We start from the raw sequence: 8,612 nt of genomic DNA on the forward strand, positions 1-8,612 counted from the left end.
GTACAACTTTTCCTCTATCGTCTTCCTTTTTACAGGTGCTGAAATGACCTATTAGTCAAGTGTCGCAAGTAAGTAAAAACCTTAAATACAAAGTCGCTGTAATTTTTCTAAAAATTCAAACAGTTCAATTTTTTCATATTTTTAAATCGCTATATAAAGATTGAAATTTTTAAAGAATAAATCACTAAAAAGCAGGAGCATATAGCTGTGCCAAATTATTCTTCATAAATTATTATACAGTAATTACAGCTACCACCTGAGAAACGGTGCCATTCTTGAAGTTGCACTTAAAAATTGTTTGTTTATCCCTATTGTTAAGTAAAAGAAGTTGAATTAAAAGTTGGTACATGTTGCTTGAATTGCATATGTCATGTTCATGTTTTCCTCTTGAATTATGAAAGTTCATGTTGTCTTTGGCAATGAGGTTAATAAAATACAATTTATCTTTTAAATTGAGTGACTTTTCTTACTACATTACCCACCGTTTAACTGGTCGTGGGACCAGCCTAAAGTCTTTTTTTTTTAATAAGATAAGATTGGTTTATTGCTTTAATGTAAATGATATTTTTTTCATAGCTATGTGTATACAAATTTTATAATCAATATACCCACCTTCAGAAACACAGGTCCAAGTAATAAATTATTGTAAAAATAATAACAATACTAACAACAATAACAATAATAACACTAATAACAATAATACCAATAACAATAATAATAAAAACACCAACAACAATAATAATAATAACAACAACAACAATAGAAATAATAATAATGATAGAGCATATACAATTAGTGATAAAAGTACTAAAAAGTATTATAACAGCCACGTTAGCAAAAACAGGAACCATAATATGTAATAATAATAACAACCACAATAACTACAACAATGATAATAACAACTACAAAAACAGTAATAATAATAATAATAATAATAATAATACTTGGTTTTATTTTATTTTATATCAATTTTCTGATCCTCATATCGGTTCTTAATATCGCTAATATATATGGATATTTTTTGGGCCATATTTGATTTTAGAGATAACCATTTTTCCAACGAGAATCAAATGATTTATCCACATACGATCCGAATCATTGATACCGGGATAATCAATCAATCCCACCATTACTTTTTGCAAATCTATATGTATTTGTTTCCCTATCTTACTGTTAATTGTGCTTTCTATCTCCCGCCATACAGATTTTACTCAGAATAGTCTATTTCATCACAATATTGACATTTATTTGAACTTGCAACTTTCATTTTATGAAGCAATATATTGGTAGGGTAAATATTATGCATAATCTTCCATTGTAGAATCCTTAATCTTGAGGCTTTTGTACAAACATAAGGTAAAATCCAATGTTCCCCCCCCCCCCCCCCCCCTTAACATGTTCTCTTGATCCTTCTCCTCTAACATTTTGGTATAACTCTTTTCTGGAAAGATTTTGAATAATATTCTTTTTTTGAAATTTTATTAAATCTTCTGATTTCGAAACTTTTAGGCGTGATAAAGCGCTTTTGACTACACTATAATCAAGATCTATTCCATTATAATTCCCATATATATCTTTGAATTCCCAATTGACATGATACGTCTTGAATTGATGTAGATTTGCTTAACGTAAAACACTTTTTTTGCGATTAGATTAGTTGAAAACAGTACTTTACCTTTGAATTTAATTTTATTATTGTTAAAAATTGGTTCATCTGGGCGAATTTCCATACTTTGATCTTCATGAGGAAAGTTAAGATACTCTATTAGAACATTTTTCCAAAAAATGTTTTTCATCAATTTTAACCCTTTGAATTGCGCACTGTTTATATTTACTTCCAATGCTTTTTTCCCCCCAATACGTCTAAAAAAGTAATTAGATACTACTTTCCAATCGCAACTTTCATCTGAATAAAACTTTTCCCCCCAATTAATCAGAAATGATTTTTGTAAAGAAATTATGTCAATCATGTTCAGGCCTCCATTACTTCTATCGTTACACATGGTCTTTCTTTTTACTTTCTCAAAAGCTCTCCTATTTGATGTTTTCTTTTGCCACAAAAATTTAAAGAACAAGCTAATTATTTCCTCTAATACAGTCAACGGGATTGAAATACTCTGCATGATATAGATTAACATAGAAATACCAAAGGTTTTGATTATGTTTATTTTTCCTATCAAAGAAAGGTCCCTTTTTCCCATAACTTTAGCATTTTCTTTATGCTTTCAATTTTATGAATCCAATTATTTTTATTTTCCGTAGCTGTCATTTTGAAACTGAATATTACTCCTAAATTTTTTAGATCATCAACAATTGGAATGTTGAACAATGAATCTTTCCTAAGGATTTGATTTTTGTTCAGTTGCATAATTCTAGATTTACTCTTACTCAAAGTAAGCCCAGAGAATACCGAAAACTCATTAATTTTTTGTAACACATGTTTATTTAAGTTTTAAGTCTTTTTGTTCTTTTAGAAAAAAAGTTGTATCGTCAGCATATTGTTTAATAATAAATCTTGTGTTATCTATTAGTATTCCTTGAATGTTTTTCTCCTGTCTTACTTTAGATGCCATTATTTCTACTCCTAGAATAAAAATTAAAGGAGATATTGGACAACCTTTTCTAACGCCTCTTTGCATATCAAAATCCCCCGATATATGTCCCCCATTTTTAACACAAACCTTCCTATTATTGAGAATGGTGATAATACAACCTTTGAAATAATTTCCGACACCAAAGTAATCAAAAGTTTTTAATAGAAATGTTTTTGATATAGTGTCAAAAGCCTTTTTATAATCAATTGATAACATTAACGAGGATAAGTTTATTTCTTTTTCATATTCTATTAAATCATCAATTTCCCTCAAAATTTCTGCAATGTTCTTCCACGAATAAATCCTTTTTGTTCCTTACTAATTATATTACTTATAACCGTTTTAAGTCGGTTTGCCAAGGTTTTTGCCAGTATTTTATAATCAGCATTTGTTAATGTTATAGGCCTCCAATTCCCTAAATCTTCCCTATCGATAAGTTGATTTTTCGGTATTAACGCTATTATCCCCCTCCTTTGACTGTAACTAAGCATATTTCTAAAAATACTAAACTCAAAACAGTTGAACATCGCCGTTTTGATCTCATCCCAAAAAAACTTTGTAAAATTCTACTGGAATTCCATCTGGCCCTGGGGAGGATCCATTTTTCATTTTTTTTCCATAGCGCTCCTAATTTCATCTAACGCAATAAATCTGTCACAGAATTCTCTCTCTTCATTTTTTAAATTTATTTTAGGTATAGTGCATGATATTTTTTTACATATTCATCACTCAACATTTCTATTGTTTCGTCTTCTTTCAATTCGATGTAAAGTTCTGAATAATATTTACTAATAGTTTCTAGAATTTCCAATTCATTTGTAACATAATTATTTTCATCACTTTTCAATTTATAAATTGTATTGATTACAGCCCTGGTCTTTTCTAATGATAGAAAGAATCGATTACATTTCTCTCACTCCTCTATCCACTTGATGCCTGCTCTTACTCTGGCCCCCACTGTTTCTTCAATTTGTTTTACTTCAATTCTTTTCCGCAATTCCAATATTCGTGATGAAATATCGTTGTCGTTAGGGTAATATATTAATTGTTCTTCTAATTCATTAAGGGCTCTTATTTCTTCATTATAAGTATCTGATTTCTTACGACATTTATATTTGCAATAGCCTTGAGTAAATTCCTTGATGTCTATTTTAACACATTCCCACCTAAGGTGAGGATCCAACCTTTTGTTTTCTTCTAAGCAACTTTGGATTTTTTGTTTCATTAATGTTACATATTTTAAGTATTGATACATTCATTTTAAATAAAGAGGGTCCTTTTTTGAAGGATGTGAATTTAAATTTTGATATAACTGCTCTATGATCAGTAAAGGCAATGCCTTTCATTTCTGCTTCTTGTAAAAAAGGTATAACCATGTTATTTATAAAGATATAATCTAGACGTCTAGCTATCAAAGGAGATCCTCTACTCCATGTAAACTTTTTTCTTTTTTATGTTTTATTCTCCATGTATCTGTAAAGGCTAATCTATTGATAAACTCATTAAAATTTTCAACATTTTCTTTATCATGTGGATTGCCAGATATTATGTCCAACTCATTATTTACCACAGTATTAAAGTCCCCTAAACAAATCATTGGTAAATCTAGATTTAACTCAGATTTTGATATTAAAATCTTTCCTAAATGAGAAAAGAAATAATTTTTTTCCTTTGTAATACATGGAGCGTAAATATTAGCTATTAAAATACCTCTATCTTTGTTATTGTATGTATTTAATTTTATCAATAATATTCTGGAGTCTTTGTACAATGTATTAATTTCTACTTTATCGTTTAATTGTTTGGAAATAAGAAATAATTGTCCTTTACTTTTGGATGTCCCCGGAGATAAGATAATTTTCCCACCCCATTCTTTTTAAACTAAATTTGAACCATCCTCCAATAAATGTGTTTCCTGTAATCCTACTATGTCTATTTTATTTTGCTTGATATTTTTTAAAATTGCATTCCTTTTTTTCCTGTTTCTTAATCCGCAAACATTCAGTGAAAGGATACTTAAATATTCTAAACCCCCATCTGAAAATCCGTGCTAAAATTGTTTGGATTCATTTTAATTGAAGTATTTTAAAATTAATAATATTTTATGTTTTAGCATTATTACTGTTACTACAATCTCTTTTTAACATCATTTTTACTCAGATCGTTTTGGGCGACCTCTTTTTCCTTCCTCTTCTGGTGCCCTACCCTCTTTCTACTAGAAGATCTTGTCATAACATAATCCTCCATTGTTTTAAACTTTATTTTTGCCTCCCTCACAACTTGTCTCCCCCTCTCTTTTTTTTTTCTTCTCTTTCTGTCTCTATCTTTTCTTTTTCTTTCCGACCTCTCCTTTCTTTTTCCTTATCCTCTTCTATGAATTCATTTGATTTTCCTTTTCCGCCAATCTCACCTTCTCGCATCTCTCTTACCTGTTCATCGTTACCCCGCTTCTTCTTTCCATTTCCTTCTTTTACCACTTCCATATCTTTTCTTACTTCCTCTCCTCCCCGTCTATTAATTCTATCATGTGGTTTGTTTTTTGTCCTTATCTCCCACCTCCCGATTCTCTCCACTTTTTGTCTCCTTTCTTCTCTCCTCTACTTCTTCCTCATCCTCCACCTCCTTCTCTCCCTCCTCTTCCGTCTCCTCTCTCTCCCCCTCCACTTCTTCTTCCGTCTCCTCCCTCTCATAGTTTTCAACTCTATCCTCCCCTGTTTCCACTTATTTTCCTCCAGATGCATTGGACAATCGACTTCCCTATGTCCCCCTGTTTTGCATCTTCTGCAGACGACTTGTTTTCTACATGCTGTGGCACTATGGCCTTGCTCCATGCAATTCCTGCATCGATTGTCATTCATTTCCTTGTAATACAGGAACCCTTTAAAGATCCCGACGTCTATTATTCTTGGTGTTGGGGCAGTAGGGGTACATATCCACACCATCCTTCTCCCTGTCACCCATGTAGCCTAAAGTCTTATTATTACAGCCGATATTCAAGGGAAACAACCCAAGTGGCCTAACTCACCATTTTAAAAAATAATTTGTCTTTCTCTCTCTCACTTTCAAGCTAATCGTTTGTGTGTGCGTGCACCTGTGTTTTATGCTACACAGTCTGCCTGCAGCAGGGCCCCATGTGTAGTACATATTAGCCACTCCCACGCCTCGTTCTGAAAAAAGTCCGCGAAATTAAAGGGGAGGCAAGAGAAAATCAGCTGATCGTTAAAATAGTAACAGAAAAGTGGAGGTGCTCGGCAATGAATGCAAGAAAGACATTTAAAACGCCGTAAAAATGTTTAAAAATCACTTAATGTTATAATTACCATCCATAACAACCTGTCAAATTCACATATGTAAGATGTCAAGCCAAAATTAATAATAAAATAATAAAGAACACGATTGACCGGTGGTCCGTTGACTACACATGCATACGAGTACCAGAAATATTTTGTAAACAATGTAACACAATATAATGTGTAAGTTTCAAAGCAAATGCAACCACAAATAACATCAAAGAACAATGTGGGACTACTGTTTTAATTTCATAAAACCAAACGTATATTTTCTGCCCCCGATATTGAACGTGTAGTTAGTATGTATCGTACAAACAACATTCGTTTAGACAGGTAGTCGGGATTCTAGCGCCAGTTTTATTTGGGCAACCATGATTGGGATTTCACTCAATGCACTTATTATTATTAATTATTATTATTATTATTATTATTATTATTATTATTATTATTATTATTATTATTATTATTATTATTATTATTATTATTATTATTATTATTATTATTATTATTATTATTATTATCATATAATAATAATAATAATAATAATAATAATAATAATAATAATAATAATAATAATAATAATAATAATAATAATAATAACAACAATAATAATAATAATAATAATAATAATAATAATAATAATAATAATAATAATAATAATAATAATAATAATAATAATAATAATAAGCAGTTGAAAGGATATAGTCTTTGGTGTATAAGTGCATATGTACAATATTTCTTATAATAAATGCTTCAAAACAAAACAAAACTAAAAAAAAAAAAATAAAGAATAAATGAATAAAAATATCTATTTGGGCATTTACTTACATTAATAGTCTTGAAAATCACAATCACAATCCATGAAAATTAAATATCCCAAAATCCGAAGAAGACATGAATTTAATCCAAAATCCAACACAGGAATGTATTTTAATAGGAGACAGATATCCTATTAAAACCATAGCATTACTTGCAAACAACAATACCCCACTCTGTGTTTAACGGGCTTGTGGCCGTCACATTGTAAATTGTGGCCGCATTAGGGTAATCGGTGTCCTAAAGACTGACATACTGACATACAATCAATGAGAACTATAAAGAATCCATTCTAGAATTCAACTACAAACTGAAAAGCATGATAAATATCACTCTCTCAAATAATTTCCTTTGCTCAGGTTCACTCACACTCTCCTTTATTGCAAAACATTGATAAGTGAGATAAAGTTTGTATTTCAATTATAAACTTAATCACATAACCTAAATGATGGAGAATAAAAACAGCTAATTATAAAAATAATTCACAGATCAAATTATCTATTTGAACTCCGCATATTTAGCTTAATTACTCATTGACCATATATTTTTTTAAATGGCATTGTTTCATTTAAACAAGACCATGACGCTTATGCCTGGACCGGGTATTCACAAATTCTGCTTTTGTGTTCCACTTTTCGAATCGAATATATCTCTATCTTATCCGTTTATTTGCAAATTTTCTGCACTTTATAAATAAGACCATAACGCTTATGTCTGGACCGGTTGTTCGCAAATTCTGCCTTTGTGTTCCACTGTTCGATTAGAATTAATCTCTATTTTTTTCCGTTTATTTGCAAAGTTTCTGCACTTTATAAATAAGACCATAGCGCTTATGTCTGGACCGGCATTCGCAAATTCTGCTTTTGTGTTCCACTTTTCGAATCGAATTAATATCTAGTCTATCCGTTTATTTGCAAAGTTTCTGCATTTTATTAATAAGACCATAACGCTTATGTCTGGACCGGGCATTCGCAAATTCTGCTTTTGTGTTCCACTTTTCGAATCGAATTAATCTCTATTTTATCCGTTTATTTGCAAAGTTTCTAGATTTTATAAATAAGACCATAACGCTTATGTCTGGACCGGTTGTTCGCAGATTCTGCCTTTGTGTTCCACTGTTCGATTAGAATTAATCTGTTTTTTTTCCGTTTATTTGCAAAGTTTCTGCACTTTATAAATAAGACCATAGCGCTTATGTCTGGACCGGGCATTCGCAAATTCTGCTTTTGTGTTCCACTTTTCGAATCGAATTAATCTCTATTTTATCCGTCTATTTGCAAAGATTCTGTACTTTATAAATAGGACTATGACGCTTATGTCTGGACTGGGTATTCGCAAATTTTCCTTTTGTGTTCCACTTTTCGAATCGAAATAACATCTAGTCTATCCGTTTATTTGCAAAGTTTCTGCACTTTATAAATAAGACCATAACGCTTATGTCTGGACCGGGCATTCGCAGATTCTGCTTTTGTGTTCCACTTTTCGAATCGAATGAATCTCTATCTTATCCGTTTATTTGCAAAGTTTCTGCACTTTATAAATAAGACCATAGCGCTTATGTCTGGACCGGGCATTCGCAAATTCTGCTTTTGTGTTCCACTTTTCGAATCGAATTAATCTCTATTTTATCCGTCTATTTGCAAAGATTCTGTACTTTATAAATAGGACTATGACGCTTATGTCTGGACTGGGTATTCGCAAATTTTCCTTTTGTGTTCCACTTTTCGAATCGAAATAACATCTAGTCTATCCGTTTATTTGCAAAGTTTCTGCACTTTATAAATAAGACCATAACGCTTATGTCTGGACCGGGCATTCGCAGATTCTGCTTTTGTGTTCCACTTTTCGAATCGAATGAATCTCTATCTTATCCGTTTATTTGCAAAGTTTCTGCACTTTATAAATAAGACCA

Source organism: Berghia stephanieae, chromosome 5, assembly GCF_034508935.2.
Source record: "Berghia stephanieae isolate SIO BIC M18660-M18661 chromosome 5, UCSD_Bste_1.3, whole genome shotgun sequence".
NCBI classification, from domain to species: domain Eukaryota; kingdom Metazoa; phylum Mollusca; class Gastropoda; order Nudibranchia; family Aeolidiidae; genus Berghia; species Berghia stephanieae.